General features: G+C 47.6%; 1 long non-coding RNA gene across 3 annotated transcripts; it reads left to right on the top strand.

Moving 5' to 3' along the window:
• The first annotated feature begins 79 nt into the window (after positions 1-79).
• LOC142073025 (uncharacterized) lies at positions 80-22540 on the top strand. Of its 3 annotated transcripts, XR_012669716.1 has the most exons (3): positions 80-459; positions 3317-3495; positions 22205-22540. It is a non-coding gene; the product is annotated as an uncharacterized LOC142073025 (long non-coding RNA). The 3 variants fall into 3 exon arrangements; XR_012669717.1 differs by lacking the exon at positions 3317-3495; XR_012669718.1 differs by having other exon boundaries at positions 165-3431.
• Positions 22541-22816: the final 276 nt, after the last annotated feature.

Below are 22816 nucleotides of genomic sequence, written 5' to 3'. Positions count from 1 at the left end.
GGGGAGGCGGCCAGCCGCCGCCCACGGTCGCGGGGTGAGGATCGGCGCTGCCGCGCGGAGCGGGACGCGCCGCCGGGTGACTGTTCTCCCCGAGTGGTGTGAGGGGGACGGTCTCTGGCTGGGCGCGAGCCGGCCCTGCCCACGCGGACGCGACGGGCGCCGGGCCAGAGGGCGTGTGAGTCAAGCGCCGGGCTGGGGCCTGACCTGGGCCCTGCGAGGTGCGAGGGATGGGGCAGAGCGGGTGCGTTCCCTGCCCCCACCGAAAACCCGCCTCTCTCCAGAGCATGCAGACAAGGGAGCGGCAAGGCCTAGCCCTAGAAAGCGGTTCCATCTGTTCCCCAGGCAGGCAACTCTGGCTTCTAGGCTTTTAGACGGTTGCCCATGCCCCTGTGGCTTAAGCACATGAGCAACTTTTGGAGTCTTGCAAGTTTGTGTCCATTAGGAAGAGAAATGGATGAGGTGAGTCAGGTGTATTTTCTGGCACAATCCTGTTGATTTACAAAGGATGTGCAGAGAGTTCTGTTTCCTTGGATGTTGTAGTAATGAGTAAGGCAGTTTCCTTGCTGAGCCAATCCCCAGACCAGTCAGTTCTCTGCTCAAGGAATTTTGTGTCTCTGCTCCTTCACGGGATCATGCTCATGTCACATGTTTCTGTCGCTGTCTGCTGGCTTTCTTTACACACACTTAGCTTGTGCTCCCCTAGCTTCTGCATTTGCAATCAGGTAACACATCATCCCACAGAGGTTAGCTTCTACTCAAGCATTGCCATATGGCCCATTGCTTTGGGCAGTGGCAGCTTTTATTTCCAACTATGTCACGATAAAAAAGCTTAATTGCTCCTTCTATGGAGCCTGGAAGACGGGTGCTTTGCTTTAACCAGCTTTGTGATTGTAGATGAAAGACTCACTTGATGGCAGCCATTAAACATGTTCCCAGCATAACAATATCGTCTTTATTTGTGGCCTTTTCTAGGACAAGAAGGTTAACTTTATCGCTACCTACCAGGAACAGAGTTTATGCAGCCTGACCTGTCACAGGCACTGGCCCCTTCCTTCATGTTTTATCCAAACTGATATTGCCTACCTTTTTTCCAAGACCTTTTCAATCAGCTATCTGACTATAGCTGTTCTGTTTTCACTCCAGGATGCTGTCTGTCTTTAGGCAGATCTGATATATCTTTTATTGATCTCTTCCTCCTCCATAGTTGCAATTAATTACTTTTCACATATTTAGGGATTTATAAAGGGTTAGCAGAACCTTAAATTTAGCCTGTAAAGAATACAGATAAGTGTAGTATGTTACTAATATCAGCCCACCTTTCTGTGAAAGCTGTCCTCTGCACTACCAGAAGCTTCTACTTAGCCTTCATGGTTAATCCCAGGTTGATTATAGTGCAGAAATCCAACCTAGGAATTAACAAGTGTGTGGATGATTATGCAGTAGGAACTCCGTAGTTAAGGATGCTACAGGATTTCCACTCAAATTTTCAAACATCTAAAATCCAGATAAGTAATTATAGCAGCTTGAAAATTAATATGTCAGTAGAGTTTATGGTGTAAATTAGAGATCAGGCACGCACGGGGTTCCTGTGATACATACTGCCCAAACCACCTCTCCAAACAAAATACCTGTTTTTAAAATGGTAAGAGTCCTATGTTTTTGTACAGAGGTCAAGTAAAAAAGAGGGGTTTAAAGGAGAGTAAATCTGTATCATTGGGCAGGTAAGAGGGCCAGAGCTGATAGCTGCTGGGCTCTAAAAAGAGTAATTCATATCCCCACACCACTTGCTGCTGCCAGCTGGTTAAGTCCCTGCCTCTCTGCGCCGCTTTCAGCAGCTCCCATTGGCCTGGAACAGCGAACTGTGGCCACTGGGAGCCGCGATGGGCTGAACCTGCGGACGCGGCAGGTAAACAAAGTGGCCCGGCCTGCCAGTGGCTTTCCCTGCATAAGCGCAGAACAAGTTTGGGAACCGTTGATCTAAATAACTCTGGTTCTTCCTAAGAAGACTCCTTTTCCTAAGAGAAGCTCTTAGCCAGCAAGAGCTAACTGCCAATCCCCAACTATTATTCCCAACAGCTATGGACCTTTCCTTTTCCAACTTTTTATGGAGGTCATGCCAAATTTTCTGTTCAGAGTTCCTCCCCAACTACAGATTTAATATTGATGCTAATTAGATGTACTCTGAAGACAAACAATCCTTCTGAACAGCACTTACAGTATCTCCATTAACTTGAGGTCGCAGTATTTATGGAGCCAATATCCCTTCGTACTAAATTCACTTCAGTGGGAGGTCTGAGTTTGGGATCAGCAATCTCCAGTTTCCCTCACTGGGGTTTGTTGAGCAGAAGACAGATCTTCAGCCCTTTCTCTGGTTAAGGCAAAACCTCAACAATCTTCCCATTTCCTGCCAACTCTCATATTTAGACCCAACGGTATCCAGGAAGCAACTAGAAAGTTGCCATGAGAATTCAGCTATCACTTTCTAGAATGCTTTGGTGCTTTAGAGTCCTGCCCTTTCACAATAATTAGTAACAAAATGTTATGCAATGTATTGGCAGGGCAACAGCTCAATTTAGTAACTCAGTGGCTTACTTTCAAAATTAGTGCCAAAATGTAAAATCAAATGCCAAAAAGTTGATTTTTCAAAATACCACACCACAGCCAACTTTAGGAAATATCTAACTACTTAATATTGAAATTTAAGTAGTTAATTTTTTGGAGGGAAAAAATCCCTCTTGGAAGAATATTTGCTTTTGTATGTATTTTACAATGTAATGAAACAATTATGTAACAGGTTGACATTATTGGGAAGAAAAACAGTTCAATGAAGAGTTTACAGGAAAGAATGACTTCAGACTAAAGAAGAGAGAGTTTACTTGAGATAAGAGAGAAACATGTCCTTATTGTAACAGCAATTAAACAATGGAACACCCTCGCACATGAGGTCACTGAGGGTCTATAAATGATGTTTAGACTCAGTAACCTTTATGGTAGATACAATCCTTTACAGACATAACTTTTTTTATTGTATGGGAAGGTGTAAAGATTTTGTAAAAGCTGTTAGACTTAAATAAGTGCCAGAATGGTGTCCTTTAGAAAAGCTGAAACCACAGAAAACAGACACTGAGAAAAGAAAATGACTAATAGAAAACTACATTTCCTTTTGACTGAACACACCAAAAATCACAGGGAAGCCTATTCAAAAATTAAAGCTGAAAGGGAACGTATTTTTGTTTAACAAATGCCTGTGCTATTAAGAGCCAAATTCTCACCTCCCATCTTATCTTAGTTTCATGTCCTCTGCTTTGCTTCCCAGCCATGCTTGCTGTTGCCCCTGGACTGCATGAACATTTTCCTTACTTGTGCTTCCAGGAGCTACTATGACTGCCAGCTATCCCTGAAATCTTCCTTGTGTGCCATGAATGGGAGGAGTGAGTCTAATAAAGGATATTTCCTCATCTGTAGTTCTCTATCCAGCTGTTTTGTTTTATAGGGGTAACTTTTTAATTTAAAAATAAATTATATAAATGCATTTAGTGGCTCTTTTGCTTAACATAAATCTTTAATGTGGGTCTCTATTACAAAGTGCTTTTATGCAAAAATAAGTTGCTATACTAAAATATATGCAGTAAGTCATCACTTTCGTTCCATATATACTCCTGCAAGTTTAATGTATGTTAGCAATCTAAAAGATAGTAATAAAAATGTTTTGCTCCTTTCTAAGACTAAGAGAAAGGACTGAATATATTTTTTTCACAAACATTTAGAATGTCTGTTATAATTCAGCACAGAACAGCTTTGCTCCATTTCATAAATACATGAGGTCCCAAGTCTGAAATTCTTACTCATGAGACTATTCCCATTTAAATCAATTGCACAAATGGCAAGAGTAAAGGTTTCAGAATCAGGTGACTAGAGAATAATGTCTGGAATGCAGTGAATTACAAGGAAATGATTTCATCTAGATCTTTTGGTGACTCAAACCACAAAAGCAGTATTCAAAGCTGAAGGCAGTCAGACATTCTGTTTAGCTCACCATAGTATACATATTGTCATTTAAGATTACAATATAGCTGGAGCTTGGATTGTACATTACAAAACTAAAATATCAGTGTAACAGTTTAAAATATTTGAAACTAGTGTATTGTTATTGTTATTTTACTTTCAGCTATTTTGAGTTTCACTCTCCTCATTCTTGAACTTTGGTTTAAACTTCCAAAAAAGTAACACACCCATTGGGGTCTGGAAAATTTCAGAGTGATGGGTGACAGTTGAGGAAGGTTCTGAGTAAGATTGGAATGAAAACCTTTATGTAATTTTAATTGTAGCAGTTGATACCATTTACATCATAATCAGTTAAGTTATTTGTAGGCCTTGGCACTAGAAGCAATCTATGAGGTGGAAAGTTAAACAAAGCTTTTGCTGAGAGGGACATTGCCAACTTAATCTAGATTTATTTATTTTTTTTCCAAAAATTAGTTAAGTCATATCAGCCTCCTGAGTCAACCTGCCGGCTTTTGTGGCTTGCAATCATACTTTACTATTTTTAACAATGGTTTTCCTCTTCCTGGTGCTGAGTAGGACACAGGGGAAACTGAATAAAGCCCCAGTCCTGTAATAAAGTGGTATGTGGGCACATGGATTCAACTACTCAGATCTAGTGCAGACTTACATTACTGATTACCTATTCTACTGTTGATTGTATTTTTGCTACTCCAACATTCCTTGCCCTCATGGCCAATTCATTCACTTCTGGAATTCTCCCCTGTACTGACCCTTACATATGGTAACTCCTACCAAAAAATCATAAATCCACTCACTACCTTGTCCTCTTCAAGTGCCTCTGGAAGAGTCTCTGCTCTTTTGTTGTACCTACAGAACACTCTTATAAAAATGGTTCCACTGGCAGTAAGTTACACTGTGTGCATAGCTAACATACACGAACACATGCTTGTGTTATTGTTACCTTGTCCTCCCTATCCCTGTTTCACTTACCCTGAAATTACTTATCCAAGGTTACATAGCTGGTCCATAGCAGAGACAGGAATTAGAGCCCTTGACTTGTCACTTCCAATCCAGTGCCCTATCCACTGGACCTCATTGTTCTATGTGCTGTTCAGACATAAGGTATGTATATGCTGCAGTGTACAACTGGCTGGGTCCCTTTGCATGCAAAACTGTGCTTATGGATGCTCACATGTGGGATTGGTATTGCACAGCTGCATCCAAGTCAGACTCATCTAGCTGTGTGCACACTGGTATTGATGTTAGACTGGTTTGGCACTAGGATTGCTTTGAGCATATCCCAGGGTTCTTAGTACTTCACTAACCTGGGCTCTTCTGGAAAGTGGTTTGCAGTATATTGTGGGAGAACTTGCCCATCCTTCCCAGGCCCCTACGCAGAAGTGTTCTTAGCCCACTAATGCATTTGGCTGTGGCACACCCAGCTTGGCACGCTCCCTGCTTCTGGCCATTCCAGCCCATGCCAAGCCATAGCTTGAGCACAGGTGGATGAGCTGTTCCTGCTTGTGACCACTATATACAGATGGACTGTGGATAGCATTTCACCAGCAGTGTCTGACCCTCAGAAGGCAGGGGCAGGTCTTGGAAGGGAGTTCACTCATGGCAGAGTGGAGATATACCTGTTGCATGCTGTAATCATATGTAGACTAGTGCTAGATAGCTAGTACCATGGTGGGATCACATCATCATGCAAACTTGGGATGAACAGCAGCAGGCCCAGCACTCCAGAGGAAGGCCAACTTCATGGAGCCGTATGAAGAGCATACTCCCAGACACACAAATGGTGCTGTGATAGCAGCAATTGATGCTATGGTTTACCAGTGGGTGGTGGACATAAACAAGGTGCCAGAAATAATAGTTGGCTTTGAGATAATTGGCTTCCCCCAAACTCTGCTGGGCCAGCAATGGCATTCATGGTACTGCCACGACGGGCACAGGAAAGTGAAAACTGCAAAGGTTATTATGCATACATTCTGCAGGCCTTAGTCAATCAAAAAGGCAGATTCATAAACACCAGTGCAAGCATGTACCAGCAAGTTGCATGATGGCAGCATGCTGAGCTCTGGTGGTTCCTGTTTGGACAAGCAGGAACCATATTCCCTCCGAATAACATGGTTATCATTGGGGATGAGGGTCTGTGCCCATGCTTACCCTTTACAGCCATAGCTCATGAAACTATAGTCTGGCTACACAGCTGACCTGATAGAAGCCGCTTAGCAGTTACAGGATGTGGTGGTGTGCGCATTTGAAGGCAAGATGGGACTACCTGCAAAACTGGATGCCACTGTGTCCAATGCCATCTGTATTATTGTGGCATGCTGCACTCTCCACATCATCTCTGAGGATAAGGGTAAGAATTTTCACATGGATTAGGCCGGACACCATTGGTTTGCAGATCTAGTATACGTAACCTGAAAGAGCTTTGTCATTACTGAAACTGGTCCAGGCAAGCAAGGGAAATACAAGGGATTCCTTGTGTTCCCATATCCTTTCAGTGGAGGGTGACACATGAGGAAATGTGCCCGGTGGGGCTGTAAGAGACATATGAGTTTATTTGCTATTTTTTATTTGCTGTTGCTTTTATGTGGTAAGAGTTTGATATTTTATTAAAAGCTTTGGACAACTTCATGACTATCTTTTTTCAAGCAAACCGATTTATTAACATAACCAAAAGTATTCTGAAAGCCATTGCAGGCATCCCAGCTCCCTGTACACAAGTAAGTGAAAGTGCAAACTTGCAGAATTGTGCCATTACCTAAAGTCTCAGCTGTAGAGTCTCATTGCTAAAAAACCAGTTACCTTATCCGTAACTGGTGTTCTTCGAGATGTGTTGCTCATGTCTATTCCAGAATAGGTGTGCGTACTCGCACGTGCACCGGTGCCGGAAGTTTTCCCCCCCTAGCAGTACTTGTAGGGGGGAGCGCCCCCCACGACCCCTCGAGTGGCGCCTGCCTGGTGTGGTATAAGGGGAGCTGCGTGTTCCCCCCACCCTGAGTTCCTTCTTGCCAGACAATTCCGACAGGGGAAAAAGGGTGGGGTGTGGAATAGACATGAGCAACACATCTCGAAGAACACCAGTTACGGAAAAGGTAACTGTCTTTTCTTCTTTGAGTGATTGCTCATGTGTATTCCACAATAGGTGATTCCAAGCTATATCTGTTGGAAGTGGGTAGGAGTTCACAAGTTCCCAGGATGGAGGACAGCCCTGCCGAATCCGGCGTCATCCCTGGTTTGGGGGACAATCGCACAGTGTGAGGTGAACGTGTGAACCGAAGACCACGTGGAGGCCCTACAGATGTCCTGGATGGCGGACGTGGGCTATGAAGGCAGCTGACGAGGCCTGCACCTGAGTCGAGTGTGCCCTCACAATGGGTGGTGCGGGACACCTGCCAGCTCATAACAGGACCGGATGCATGAAGTGATCCAATTGGAAAGCCGCTGAGTGGAAATCGGCTGCCCCTCGCGCTCTCAGCCGAGGTGACGAACAGTTGGGAGGACTTTCTGAACGGCTTGGTCCACTCGAGGTATAAAGCCAGAGCCTGCAGTACATCGAGCGTGTGGAGATGGTGCTCCTCACTGGACGCGTGAGACTTGGGGCAGAGGACCAGTAGAAAAATGTCCTGACCCATGTGGTAGGCGGAGACCACTTTTGGGGGAAACGCGGGGTGTGGGCGGAGCTGGACCTTGTCCTTATGGAAGACTGTGTACAGCAGCTCGGAGGTCAGGGCCCTGAGCTCTGATACTCGCCTTGCCGATGTGATTGCAACCAGGAAGGCCGCCTTCCATGAGAGGTGAGACCAGGAACACGTGGCCAGTGGTTCAAATGGGGGCCCCATGAGACGAGCTAACATCAGGTTTAGGTCCCACTGCAGGACCGGGGGCCTAGAATACGGAAAAAGACAGTCCAAACCCTTAAGGAACTGGCCAGTCATAGCATGGGAAAATACCGTGTGCCCTTGCACTGGCAGATGGAAGGCTGATATGGCTGTCAAGTGCACCTTGACTGATGAGGGCGCCAGGCCCTGGGCCCTCAGGTGGAGGAGGTAATCAAGGATAAGATGGATCGGGGCGGCCACAGGGGAGACACCCTGGTCCGCCGCCCACCTAGGAAACCGGGACCACTTCGCCAAATAAGCGCAGCAAGTGGAGGGCCGTCTACTTTTGAGGAGGATGTGCTGAACCTGTTCTGAGCACGTCCTTTACTCTCCACCTAACCACTGAGCAGCCACGCCTTGAGGTGAAGAGCCACTAGGTTGGGATGGAGGAGGCGGCCTTAGTCCTGAGAGAGCAGGTCCGGGCGGAGCGGTAACGGCCAAGCTATTGCCAGGCCCATGAGAGTCCCGTACCAATGTTGTCTGGGCCACGGCAGGGCAATCAGGAGGACCCGGGCCTTATCCGTCTTTATCTTCTCTAGGACCCTGCTGATTAGAGGGCACAGGGGAAAGGCGTAGAGAAGCCGGCCTGACCAGGACAGGATAAAAGCATCAGAGATAGCTCCCCGCCCCAGGCCCTACCAGAGCAGAACCGGGGGTATCGCTGGTTCTGCCGAGTCGCGAATAGGTTCACCTGGGGAGTTCCCCACCTTCGGAAGAGCCGGTGGGCCACTTCTGGGTGGAGGGACCACTCATGTTGAGAGGAAAAGTCCCTGCTCAAGCGATCCGTCCTCTTGTTCTGGGCACCCGGTAGGTGGAAGGCCTTCAGGTGAATGTCGTGGGCTATACAGAAGTCCCACAGCCTGAGGGCTTCGTGGCAGAGGGCAGAGGATCGGGTCCTGCCTTGCCTGTTGATATAGAACATCGAGAGCGTGTTGTCCGTGAGGACCCTGACTACCTTGCCCTCCAGGTGCGAGTGGAAGGCCATACACACCAGCCGCACCGCTCCTTGACGTTTATGTGTAGGGTCAGGTCTTGAGCGACCACAGGCCTTGGGTCTGAAAGTTTTCCACATGGGCCCCCCAACCCAGGTCCAACGCATCAGACACCAGCTCCAACGACGGGGTCCTGTCCCTGAATGGGACCCCTTGGAGCATTTTGTTTGGGGTGGACCACCACTGTAGGGAGGTGATCACAGAGTTCGGCACGATGAGGACCTTGTCCATCCTGTCCGTGGCCTGGCAGAACTTTGAGGCCAACCAGAGCTGGAAGGGCCTTATCCTGAGTCTGGCATGATGGACCATGTACGTGCACGCCGATATGTGACCCAAAAGCTGCAGGTAAACCCTGGCTCTTGTCACCGGGAACCTTGTGACTGAGTTGATGAGACCTTTCAGGGTCTCAAATCTGTCTGGCGGGAGAGAGACCCTTGCTGACGCTGCGTCCAGGAGTGCCCCAATAAACTCTATGCGTTGGGCCGGGACTAACATGGACTTGGTGTTGTTTACCAACAGGCCCAAGGCGGTGCATGTGGACAGGAGGAGCGCCATGTGATCCCTCATCTGTGACCGGGAGGTGCCCTTGACAAGCCAATTGTCCAGATAGGGAAATATCTGGACCCCCCGCCGTCTGAGGTAGGCTGCTACCACCGACATGCATTTTGTAAACACCCTCGGGGCAGTGGACAGACCAAATGGGAGACCCATGGATTGGTAGTGATTCTGTGCCACCACGAAATGGAGGAAGCCCCTTGAATATGTGGATGTGGAAGTACGCATCCTGTAGATCTAGGGCAGCGTACCAGTCCCTGGGATCCAGGGAGGGGATGATGGAGGCCAGGGAAACCATGCGGAACTTGAGTTTCACCGTGTACTGGTTCAGATGTTGCAGGTCCAGGATGGGCCTGAGCCCCCTTTGGCTTTCCGGATAAGGAAATAATGGGAGTAATACCCTTGCCCATGAACTCTTCAGGCACTGCCTCTATCTCTCCTAGTCCTAGGAGCCGCCCCACCTCCTGCTAGAGTTTTGTGTGAGGGGTCCCCCAAGAGGGACAGGGACGGGGGGGTGTTTGGGTGGGGAGGAGGTAAACTGGAGAGTGTAACCTTGGGAGATGGTTGAGGACCCATTGGTTCGAGTTTAGCCACAACCATTCCGGGAGCAAAGCACACAACCGGTTGGCGAAGGGGAGCTTTATTGGGGGTGGATCCCGGATAAGGACTGGCGGGGTGCCCCCAAGCGTCCCATCAAAAGCGCCTTTTCCCCGCCTGTTTGCCCTTGGAGGACCTAGGCTGGGGGGCAGGCCTAGACTGCCTCTGAGGGCCTCTCTTATAGTCCCGCTGCTTCTTATGGGCGGCCTCATACTTCGGCAGGGCAGCCTGGGCGGGAGTCTGCTGTGGCTTGAACTTAGGTTTTGCCAGAGCTGGGACATACAGGCCCAGAGTCTGGAGGGTCGTGTGGGAGTCTTTCATGCCATGCAGCCTTGTATCTGTTTCCGCCACAAACAGAGCTTTCCCGTCAAATGGGAGATTTTGCATGGAAGACTGCGCCTCACTGGCCAGCCCAGAGAGCAGGAGCCATGATGCCCATCTCATGGACACCGCGAATGCCATGGATTGTGTGGCCGTCTCCGCAGCATCCAAGGCTGCCTGCAGGGAGGGCGAGGAGGCCAGTGAGGTGCTCTGGGTATTGGCTGGCACCGGAGGGTCCACCACCTGGTCAGACTCCGGGCACGGTGCAGAGGACGTACGTCCCACTGACTCTTTTCTCAGGGGTCTGGAGAGGAAGGCCAACGTTGCTTCCGAAGCTCCAGCCACCAAGCGAGCTCCCACCCAGGACTGCGCTGGAGGCTACGGTGCCCATTGGTACCATTAGGTCAGCCACGACACTCGCGTGGCTGTTCGGGGCCGGCTGTTCGGGTTGGCTGGTCTGGCCCATCGAAAGACGGCAACAAATGGAGGCCGGGCTAGCGTAAGATCTGCTGCTGTTTCTGGAGCGGGAGGAGTGGCAGTGCCGGGATCTACGTCGGCCATGGGACCATGATTTTGACGTGGAGGACCAGTACCAACGGTAACAGCTGCTCCACGAATGGCCTCGATGGGCAGACTCACGACCGCGAGATGCCGGTGATCAACGCCCAGGATTGCGATGTCTTGGCGGAGACTTGGAGCAGGAGTCTGAGCGGGAACGGCGTCGATGACCGAGCCGTGACCAACTGCAGTACTCCCTCTGAGACAAGGACTGTTGGCAACGCCTGCTGCGGTCCTGTCTATATTCGCTCCTTGAGGACAAATGGTGCCGAGAGTCCCAGGCGGCCAGAACCCAGCCAGACAGTCTGGTCGGCATCGAGGGCGATCCACATGGACTCTGCTGGGTGGTGGGCGGTGAACGGCGTTGGGAATGTTCCCTCGACCAAGCCCGGTACCGGGCTGTGGCGACTCTGGAGCATGGGGCTGACATTGGCATGGACATAACGTCCTGGGCCACCTGGAGGGCTTCAGGTATGGATGGCATCTGGACATCCGGAGAGGCCTGTTCCAAAGGGGCAGGGCTACTCCGCTCAACGTGAGTCCGAGGCCTGGGCCCCGGTGGGGAATCAAGGACTGCCCGACATGGGCCTAGCCTCTGTCCCAGACTTCCCTCGGTGCCGCTGCAAAGAGGGAATCTTCCTGGCCCTTTTGGCGTGCCCCGTGGACGGGGGGCAGTGCCGACTGGTTGATGGCACTGGAGGGTCGCCACATACCAATGCCACGGTGCCAGGTACCGGTTTGGAGCGGTGTGCTGGAGTTGGGGTCAGCGCCGACTTCATCAGGATGTCCCAGAGCCTAATGTCCCTTTCTCTTTTGGTCCGAGGCTTAAACAACTTGCAAATCTTGTACCTTTCGCTGATATAGGTTTCTCCCAAACAGCACAAACAGTCTGCGTGCAGGTCACTTCTTGGCATAGAACGCCTACAAGAGCCGCACGACTTAAACCCCGGGGCGTGGGGCGTGCCCTGGCCCGGAATCACTGACTGACTAAACAGCTAACTAATTACAGGTACTGACACTGAACGAACAAACAAAGCTGGAGCAGAGTAGTTCTGATGCACCTTCACTGGCGGCAAGAAGGGACTGAGGGTTGGGGAGCACGCAGCTCCCCTTATACTGCGCCAGGAAGGCGCCACTCCACAGGTCGCGGGGGGCGCTCCCCCCATGTGCACTGCTAGGGGAAAAACTTCTGGCACCGGTGCACGTGGCGAACACACACACCAATTGTGGAATAGACATGAGCAATCACTCAAAGAAGAACTGGATGTTATATGTGTATCCATTCTCATTACTTGCAGCTTTACACATTGTATAGAGATACAGTAAATGGGGAACATCTGCCCATTCCAGTGCATAGAGTGGGTCATAGCCAACCCCATCTTTGGATTGTCCAATGGCTGCACAGGGTGCAAGATGTGGTGAAGTGAAGGAGAGTCCTTAGGCATCAATGATGGTCCAGGAGCTATAGCCTGCTAACTATCAGGATGGACAGCCACTCACACTGCTCCCTCTGGGCATGCATCACTATTCTCCCTCACTGCTGCTCCTCCAGGTGTTCATTGTTCTGACCTGTGCCCTATCTCAAGCAACAGGTCATCTGAGCCTTTTCCTTTTTCCATGCTGGTTGAGGGTCCTCTCCTCAAGAGTCCTGGATGATTGCCTTGATCCAACAGGGCCTTCAACTTTTAAAATTATTTTTCATCCATAGAAAGAGAAAAAAATCCCCCGTCATACTATAGTTTGATACTTTTATTCCATCTTTACACACTGGCATCTTCAGAAGCTCCTTGTAGCCATGTACCCAGACCAAAGACATAATAAGGAATTTCAGATTTAATTAAATATACCAGGAACTGATTGGGGGGTGGTTAGGCTATTTAGACCAGGGGACCTGTTCCCAGTATTGGTTTCAATATTATTTCAGGCCAGGAAAGCCTGCGGGAGGTCCCCGAGTGGAAGAGGGAGCAAATGTTCCAGGCTAGTGCCGGAATTCCCTCTATCTATACAATGGAGATCTTTTCATCACCTGCTGGCTGAACAACATAGCAAGGAGTTGAGAGGGCGGTTAAACTACAGAGCAACCACTGGAAGTTTATCCTGCCCAGAAATCTCACTGATTCTCCTGCATGAAAAAGTTTCAAGCACTACCTGCCATGAGGGGAGGAAAATTCAGATGAACACTAACAGGATACTGAATCAGAATGTGGAGGCTTGCTAACAGCAGAACCGATTCCCCCTGCTTCCTTCTCTCCAGCTCAGACAGCATGCTGTGGACGGCCCGGGTCAGTAGACCAAGTACAGACATCCCAAAGGGACTTTTTCACTTAATACAGCCACGGGGGTTTATAATCTATGCTGTCTGGGACAAGGCTCTAATGCTAATAATGGTGTAACTGTATCAGTCTGCCAGCGTGACATAGCTACAAACCTAGCAATATATGCAGAAATATGTACTCATGCTTGCTAAACCTGTAATTCTTATTTTCTTTTTTAAGTGGAAACTTAGTTGCATGTTTAATTTTTTCCCCCATGTGGAAGCCACCTTGGCTACATGGTGGTCCCACGGAAGGAAGAGGACCAGGGAAACGGCATGACTTCCACCGTCAACCGTCTGAAGCCATCCCATTCCAAATATCCTCCATAACTATTTTATTGGCCATAACCCAGAAATCCCTCCCATTTATGCTACCATTTTCCCCATAATTATAATAAAGATGTTGGCTGCTGCTTACCCAGCTGCTGATCTGTTCCAGCTCCTGTGCCACTCCCTCCCCAGGCTGTTCCCTGGGCCCATCCCTGAACAGATCCTCAGAAAACAGGCCCAGGAGGCCCACTAGCCAGCTGTAGGGCCTGATCTGCGGTATGTTCCTGTGACTCTGCCTCCTCTACTACCAGGGTTTCCTCCAGTGCGGTCCCTTTTCCCCTCATGCTCCAGTCTAAAAAATCTTACTGTTCCTGCAGAGAAGCCTGTCATCCAGGACTGTGGGAACACTAAAAAGGCCAGGTGGTTATGGTCACACTTGTATTTGTGGGAAGGTTTTCATTTTGTTCCGAAAGAAGTGTTTTTTAAAAAAGTATTTAATTCTGCCATTCTGTATACTTTTCACTCTGACATAGTAATGGCAGTGTTGTGATGTGGAACATTTTCTGGGACCAAATACAACTTTGTTTGAAGGACAGATATGCAGTAGGATGCCTAGTGAAATCAGTCATTTACAATTGAACATTTTGCATGCAGCCTCTCAATAAGTAGTAGGTGTGACACAATTTGAAATGTGATACATTATTTCTAGTGCAGGAAAGATGATCAAACAGTTCAAGCTGGGAAAAAAAATCCCATTCACAAATCTCAGTGAAATCTGACAGTCTAATACATCGTTTTCAAAGACAAGCTTTATTAGTTATTCGCTCTGAAAAATTGCACTGATCTATTATTTATCTTAGCTAGGGTTCCTGACACTTCCTCAATAGTCCCAGAAAAATGGTAGTTTTGGCATCAAAGCATTCTTCATTTCTAACCAGAACACTGTAAACAGAGATGAAGCATTAACTATTACTAAATTAAGACTCCAAACCTGAAAGCACTCATGCATGTGACTATACAAAGGCCTAAGTGTTTGCAGGGGACTAAATCATGTTCAGATTCTGCTGAGAGCTTGGTTGTCAGTACTACTAATATTTATTTACAGTGACATATTATACTCACCATAAATTTCATTCAGATCTGTTCCCTGTCTTGTCTTTGTTTTGGCCTTTATTTGACCTGGCAATGATTAGTTTTGTAAACATTTTATAAAAATTATGCTTAATTCTATATTGCTTGGTTCTTGGGCAGGGAAGTGAACTAATTAGATTACAAACAAAGAAAAAAAAGGTGAGACAATGTGGCCCTCTACTAAATTTGTACAAGGATTTTTAGATTCTGAAGAGGTCACAGCTGAAATGTCTTGATATTTATTGCTTGTGTATTTAAATCATAGAATCAGTCTAATTATAAACAGCATTAGACAAGAAATGTAATTAGAAATGTTTCTAATTAAATGATTAAGCCACTGAATTAACTGCAACCAACCAGTTACATCTGGGCAACTATGGAAGTGTTTGTTTTGCTAAGAAAGCTGAATATCTAATTAAAAAGTCTTACAGTTGGTCCCTTAGAGAAGGTTTACCCCGAGGTGGAAGGAAACATCAATATAGAGTGTCAGTCATTGCTACATCTCTCTTCTTTTGAATTTACCATTTTAATGAAAGCCATGGGAAAAAATGTCAGTGTCACCATGGTAACCAGGACATCTTGTTTTAGAATGTACACTACAAAAAGGTACATAGAAGAGACAGAATAAAATTAATCACCTCAAAAAATGTTGATTTCTGGGGAAAGCAAACATTGCACAGTCTGAATTACAATATGAAGGAATTTGCAATTTCTTTTGGAGAAAAGGATATAAAAATTGTTTTGGTATTTTTTCTTTTTATGACTGCAGCTATTTTCAGCTAAAATAGTACCGACTTGCAAGAATTAAATGGCTTTTCCCACTGTGCTGTACACAAGCAGTGCCCCCATTCATAGTTTACCAACCAACCACCTTTCCCATCATTTAAATGAATCTATTCATCTTATGATTTACTGTGATGATGTTTGTATATCACCTTATTTCTACATTTCAGTGTCCAAATTTAGTGTTGTACCTTTCCCCCATGCAGTTCAAAGTCTTGAGCAGGAAATATCTAGATAGTAATTGTCAGAAAATTAAATTTGGCTTGTTTCCACCAGTTGGGAGGAAATAGACTGCATGGATAAACAGAAAACAACACTTTTTAAAATCCACTTATGTACCCATCAATGACTCCTAAGGGGAAATTGTGCTCAGGTGACTTGTGTGATGTAAGATGCAATATTTATAGAAGCTGTAAGACCTGCCAGTCACATCAGGTGGTCCCAGATTCATTTTGAAATGAGGCCACTTTCGCCATTTAGAGAAAAGAGCTTTCATTTGGGATCTGGCACTATTTTGGTTTTAGGCAGGGAATTAGATTTGATATACAAACACCTTCACACTTCCGTGACGTGACAAGCATGTTGACTCCGCCTTTCTAGGGCAGACTAAATCACAGAATTAAGTGGTTTTGTAGAGGTTTCTAAAATCTCAGCAAAGAGAAGTATAACCAAAACAGTTTTCTTCAGCTAGCCTCTAGATGATGCCTAAGTAGTATATATATTGCATACAGGCAACTCAACAGTTGAAAGATATGAGAAACAGATCCCACCAACCAAGGTAAGGAATGTAGTGCTATCAGAGTGCATAAGAAAATTCTCTCCAACTGAGTTTGACAAACTTATGTATTCCTCTTGGCTCCAGTTGGGTCTTTTCTTGATATGGCTATTCTGTAATGAACACAGGGAACAGTTGTGCCTTAACTATCATTTAGGGAAATCACTGAAAGTAAGCCCAATAGCTATCAGAGAAGCCAATCCAAATATTTTTCCTTTTTAGGAAAAAAAAAATGGATTATCCAATATATCCACTCAAGATTCTTACTGCTCACTAGAAATAGAGGCAGGTTTATTTTGGTGCCCCCATGTTCATCAAGCTTAAGTGTTAAATCATAATCCACTGGAGAGGGAGGTGAAACAGATTATGTAGGTTTATAGTACTCCTCTAGCTGGGATTTAATTTACTAGTGAAAAAAATTTCTGCAAATTTACAGTACAATTCTATATACTTCATGGATGGCAAGAAAGACTAACCTTTTGGAACCGTTTAAACCGTAAACAGATCTGAAATGCGAACCAGCACGATTTGTTATGAGTACTGTTCATGAACACATTAGAAGGTTCTTCCTTCACTTCCTTCTGCTAGTTCTGAAGGAAAATAAACTCATGCCAGAAAATCTCATCTCATGGTGTTTGGAAATGTTGTTGAGAGACAAGGTGGGTGAGGTGGTAATTTTTATTGGACCACGTTCTGTTGGTGAGACACACAAGCTTTCAAGCTTACACAGAGCTCTTCTTCAGGTCTTGGAAACTCACTCAAAGTATCACAGCTAAATACAAGGCCTCCAGTCAGAGGTGGGAAGACGTGCGCGCGTGTGTGGTTAAGGTCAGAAGGGACCATCATGATCATCTAGTCTGACCACCTGCACATTGCAGGTCACAGAACCTCACCCACCCACCCCTAACCTCTGGCTGAGTTACTGAATTCCTCAAATCATAATTTAAAGACTTCAAGTTACAGAGAATCCACCATTTACACTAATTTAAACATGAAAGTGACCCAGGCCCCATGCTGCAGCAGAAGAGAAGGTTACTTGCCTGTAACTGGAGGTTCTTTGAGATGCGTGGTTCTATTGAGGGTTTATGCATGCATGCCATGCTTCTGTAGCCAGAGAATTTGAAAGTAGTAGTGTCCGTTGGTCCGCACATGCACCCTTGCCTCGCCTCATGGTTTCATCCGAGGTGATAAAGGGCAGGGCAGACTGACCACGTCTCCAGTTCCTTCTCCATCACCAACTGAATAGATCCGCAGCAAAGGGGAAGGAGGGTAGAAAGTTGAATATAGACAGTGACCACACATTCTGAAGAACCTCCAGTTACAGCTAAGTAACCTCTTCTTCTTTGAGTGATGGCCCTTATTGTATTCCACTGAGGGTGATTAACAAGCAGTACCTAATTTGGAGGAAGATGCAAGGATGAGGATGGAACAGTTGAGGGGAGGACAGCGGTGCCAAATGAGTCATCTCTTGCAAAAGTGTGTACCAAACTCCACATGGCTGCCCTACACGCGTGGGCGCTTATGGAATGGGCTCTCACTCTGAGCGGTGCAGGCAGTAGCAACAACTAATAGCAGAATGTAATGCACCCCAAAATCCACTTGGAGATTCTCTGTGTGGAGATTGCTTGCCCCTTAATTCTCTCAGCTACTGCAATAAACAATATCTAGGAGACTTCCTGATGAGTCTTGTCCCCTGCAGGTAGAAGGCCATGGCCTGGCAGACGTGGAGGGAATGAACTTGTTGTTCCTCTGCTGAGGCATGACACTTTGAAAAGAAAGCAATTCAATATATGAGTTGGTTGAGATGAAACTGGGATATTACCTTTGGTAGAAAATTGGGATGTAGGTGCAGGGAGACTTTGTCCTTATGGAAAATGTTGAAGGGGGGAGTCCGCCATCATGGCCCCAAAGTTCACCTACCCTTCTCGCCAAAGTGATAGCCACAAGTAATGCAACTTTTATGAAAAGAAAGGACAGAGCACGAAGCCAGTGATTCAAAGGGCTATTTCATTAGTGCCATTAGAATGAGGTTGAGGACCCACTGGGGAGCGATAGGTTGTATGGGTGGGAAAGTTCTGAGGAAATCTTTCCAAAACCTATTAGTCAACAGAAGTGTAAATACAGAGTGTCCTTCCATGGGGGGGGGGTGTAAGGCACTGACTGCCACTATGAGGACCTTGAGAGAGTTGAGGGCGAGCCCCAATGTCTTCCAGGACAGGAGATAATTGAAAAGAAGGGGAATCTCTACTTCCTGTGGGAAAAGCCCTTTCTGTTGGTCCCAGGAGGTGACACGTTTCCACTTGGCCCAGTAGGAACACCTAGTGGACTCTTTTCTGCTGCTCAAGAGGATGTCTTGCACTTCCGATTAACACTCCCATTCTAGAGAAGCTGCCCATCCAAGTACCACGCTCTGAAGTGACATGTCTGCAGATTGGTATGTCTGATCTTGCTGTTGTGTTGCATTAGCAGCTTGGGGAAAGCAGGTAGGGGAAGTGAGGGATAGGCTGACATGCAGAGAAGGTTGGGAAACTAGAACTGTCTTGGCTAGAATGGGGCGATCAGAATAATAATGGCTCTCTCCCGCCTGATCTTGTGGAGTACACATGGCAGGAAAGGTGGTGGTTGGGGAAGGGGGGCGGGGGAGAAGGCATAGTTGATCTGGTCTGACCAGCGGAGTATGAGAACGTCACCTTGAGAGTGGATACCGACACACCCCTGCTCCTCCGCACCCCCCAGAGCAGTATGTGCTGCATTTGTTGTTGGCATGGGAGGCAAAGAGGTCTCTGCTCAGAGTCCCCCATTGGTTGAAGATGTCATTTACTAAAGTGTCATGGAATTCCTACTTGTGATCAGCCATGAATCTTCTAGTGAGAACATCTGCAATCAACTTCTGAGTCCCTGGAATATAAAGCTGCCAAAAACAGGATCTTGTGGGTGATGCACCAATCCCATAGATTGACTGGCCTCTGCACACACAGCAGTTGACCTCGTGCCCTTCTGTTTGTCGATGTAATAAATGATGGTGTTGTTGTCTGACATGATGAGAACATAATGGCAGCGAACGGATGTGAGAAATGCTTGACACATTCTCCGTACCACCCGGAGTTCCAGAATGTTTATGTGCATCCTGGATTCCTGAGGGGTCTGTGTCCTTTGCGTCATGTGGTCTCACATGTGTGCTCCCCATCCTGCAAGGGATGCGTCTCTGATGACTTCCCTGTCCAGGGAGGATGGGAGGAAGAGGATTCCTACCCAGACCTGTCGCAAGTCTGTCCACCAACAGTGGAGTCTACCAATGTGGGGGACTATCAACATAAGATCTATGGTATGCCACATGGGTGAGTAAACTCTCTGAAGCCACATCTGTAGGTGAGCAACGGAGAGCTGAGCACAGGCAGTGACGTATATGCAGGCTGCCATGTGGCCAAGGATGGATAGGCAAGTCCTGACTGGGACAGATGGACTGTAGACTATTCAGGGGAAGAGTTCTTGCCGAGTCTGGAATCTGTCCCTTGGTACGTAAGCTCGTGCTGTGACTGAATTGATGGAGGTCCCTCTGAACTCTAGGGACTGTGTGGGAACCCAAGCTGATTTTTCGACATTTACCCTGACTCCTATGGAGGAAAGGAATCTGAGCAACATGGTGGTTGAGATGAGATCTGCATCTCTGGATCACGCTTCTAGTAGCCAGTCATTGAGACAGGGGAATATAAGGACCCCATAATGCCTGAGGTGGGCTTCTACAACAGAGAAAACTTTGGTGAAAACCCTGGGAGCAGTGGTGAGTCCAGATGGTAGGATCCTGTATTGAAAGTGCTGAAGGCCTACCAGGAAGCTCAGGAGTCATCTGTGGGTTGATGTAAAAATAGGTGTCCTGCATATCGAGAGCCATAAACCACATACCTTTTTCTAGCGACAGTATGATGGCTGCTCAAGTGACCATACCAAACTTGGGTTTGTGAATGAAGCAATGGAGGGGAGAGAGATCCACGACTGGTCTCCAACCGCCTTTCTTTTTGGGTATCAGGAAGTAAGTTGAATAGAACCCTGTCCCTTGATCGTTTGGAGGACTATCACTCCCTTTGTAGTACTGAATCTATCTCTAGGGCAAGGATGCTCTAGTGAGAATGGTCCCTGAGAAGTAGGGATGTGGGTGAGGTAGTGTCATGAATTTGATTGGATAGTCATAACGGATGACATCTAGCACCTGCTTGTCTGTTGCTATTGCTCTCTAAGCTGGTAGAATGAATGCTAAAAGGGATGGGGTGGTTGTATTACAGTAGGCTCACTGGTTGACAGCTCTGTAGTGGTACTCAGAAATAGCTTTTCTGAGAGGGTTGCATGTGTGTGGTGATGTAGGCTGTGAAGGCGGGCCTGGAGGGTATTGGGTCTTCTGGCACTTGTGCGGTGGTTCGTTCAGTCTTTGGTGGAAAAACTGGGTAGTCCTGAACCACTGTGTTGGTAGTGGGCAGTAGAATTTCTGTTTGGGTACAGGTGTACAGATGCCCAGAGATCAAAGTGTGGCTTTTGAATCCTTCAGGGTATGGAGTGAATCATCAGTTTTCTGGTTAAATAGATGCAATTCACTGAAAGGGAGTGATTTTTGCACCTCTATGGGGAAACCAAATGAATGAAGACACGATTCCTTCTGCATGACAATGCCCACAGCCATTGAGCACAATGAGGTATCTGCCATGTCTACAGCAGATTGAAGCGCTGATCATGCCACGAGTTTCCCTTCATCCAGGATAGACTGAAACCGGGGTCGATCTTGCTGAGACAGCTTTTCAGTAAAGTCCTCCAGTTTGCCATAGTTGAGGAATTCATATTTAGCCAACAAGGCTTGATAGTTCGAAATTTGGAACTAGAGGCTAGCTGATGAGCAGACCTGGCTTCCCAGAAAGTCCAATTGTTTGCCCTCCTTATCAGCGGGGGTGTAGTGCAGGGGCTGGGGTCTGGACCATTCAGTTGCTGCTTGCACCACAAGGGTATTGGCCTCGTTTACTAGGAGGCCTACGTTGGCACACACAGCCAAAAGCAGCTCCACATGGTCCTGTACCCGAGACCGGGAGCTGCCCTTGAGCAACCAGTCATTGAGGTAGGGAAATATCCGGACCCCTCAGCATCCAAGATAGGCCACCACAACCGCCATACACTTTATGCATACTCTGGGCGCGGTGGACAGGCCAAATGGGAGGACCGTAAACTGGTAGTGGTCCTGTCCCACCAAGCAACGAAGGAAGCATCTGTGCCCCTCGAATATATGGATATGGAAGTATGCATCCTGAAGCTCCAAGGCTGCATACCAATCGCCAGGGTCCAGAGAGGGTATGATACATGCCAGAGACACCGTGCAGATCTGGCATTTGACCATGAACCGATTGAGGTCTCGCAAATCCAGGACAGGCCTGAGCCTCCCTTTCGCCTTTGGGATAAGGAAGTAACGGGAGTAAAACCCTTTTCCCCAGAACTCCCTTGGAACTTTCTCCACAGCTCCCAAGCTGAGGAGCTGACCCACTTCCTGCTCTAACAGGGGTACATGTGATGGGTCCCCCATGTCGTCCCAGGGAGGGGGGTGGGAGGGCGGGGGTGAGACAAACTGTAGATTGTAGCCCTGGGAAATGGTGTTGAGTACCCAATGGTCCGATGTTATTCAGGACCATTCCGCAAGGAACGCGCACAAATGGTTGCTGAAGGCAAACTTTTTGGTAGGAGGGTCCTCTCGGGAGGCACCCAGGTACCCTCCTGCAACCAGTCAAAAACGTCTCTTGCCCTGCTGCTTGCCCCTCGAGGGCCCAGGCTGAGGGGCAGAGCGAGACTGCCTCTTAGGTTGCCTCTTTTGGGTCTTGGACCTCTTATAGGTGGGCTCATATCTTGGCTGAGGAGCTGGGGCGGGAGCCTGCAGCTTAGGCTTGTCCTTGGCAGGCGGGACGTAAAGCCCAAGGGTTTACAGGGTAGTATGTGATTCCTTCATGCCATGAAGTTTCACATCTGTTTGTTCCACAAACAGGTCCTTGCCATCGAAGGGAAGATCCTGCATCACAGACTGTGCCTCCGTGGACAGCCCAGACAGCAGTAGCCAAGACGCCCTGTGCATGGACACCACCGAGGCCATGGACCGAGCAGCTGTGTCAGCTGCATCCGAAGCTGCCTGCAGAGCAGCCTTCGCAGCAGCGGCACCCTCCTCCACAAGCACCTTGAATTCCTTCCTTTCACGCTCCAGAAGGGAGGGTTCGAATTTGGGCAGTGACCTCCAGAAGTTAAACTCATAACAGCTAAGGAGGGCTTGGTGGTTGGCCACCCAGAGCTGGAAACTGGACAACAAATAAAGCTTCCTACCAAATGAGTCCAGCCTTCTAGAGTCCTTATTCTTGGGTGTGGGTCCTGTCTCTCCCTATGATTTACAGACTCCACCACTAGAGAGTAGGGGGCCGGATGGGTAGAGAGATACTCGTGCCCTTTCGTGGGCACAAAATATTTGCGCTCTGCCTTCGACATTGGTGCAAGGGAGGCCGGCGTTTGCCAGAAGGCATTGGAAATGTTAGCCACCCCTTCGTGCAGCGGTAGGGCCTCTCTGCCCAGAACTGAAGAGGAGAGGACATTGAAGAGCGAGTCTGAGGGT

The sequence above is a fragment of the Caretta caretta genome, chromosome 8 (assembly GCF_965140235.1).
Source record: "Caretta caretta isolate rCarCar2 chromosome 8, rCarCar1.hap1, whole genome shotgun sequence".
Taxonomy (NCBI): domain Eukaryota; kingdom Metazoa; phylum Chordata; order Testudines; family Cheloniidae; genus Caretta; species Caretta caretta.
This window is presented reverse-complemented; position numbering and strand designations above follow the sequence as displayed.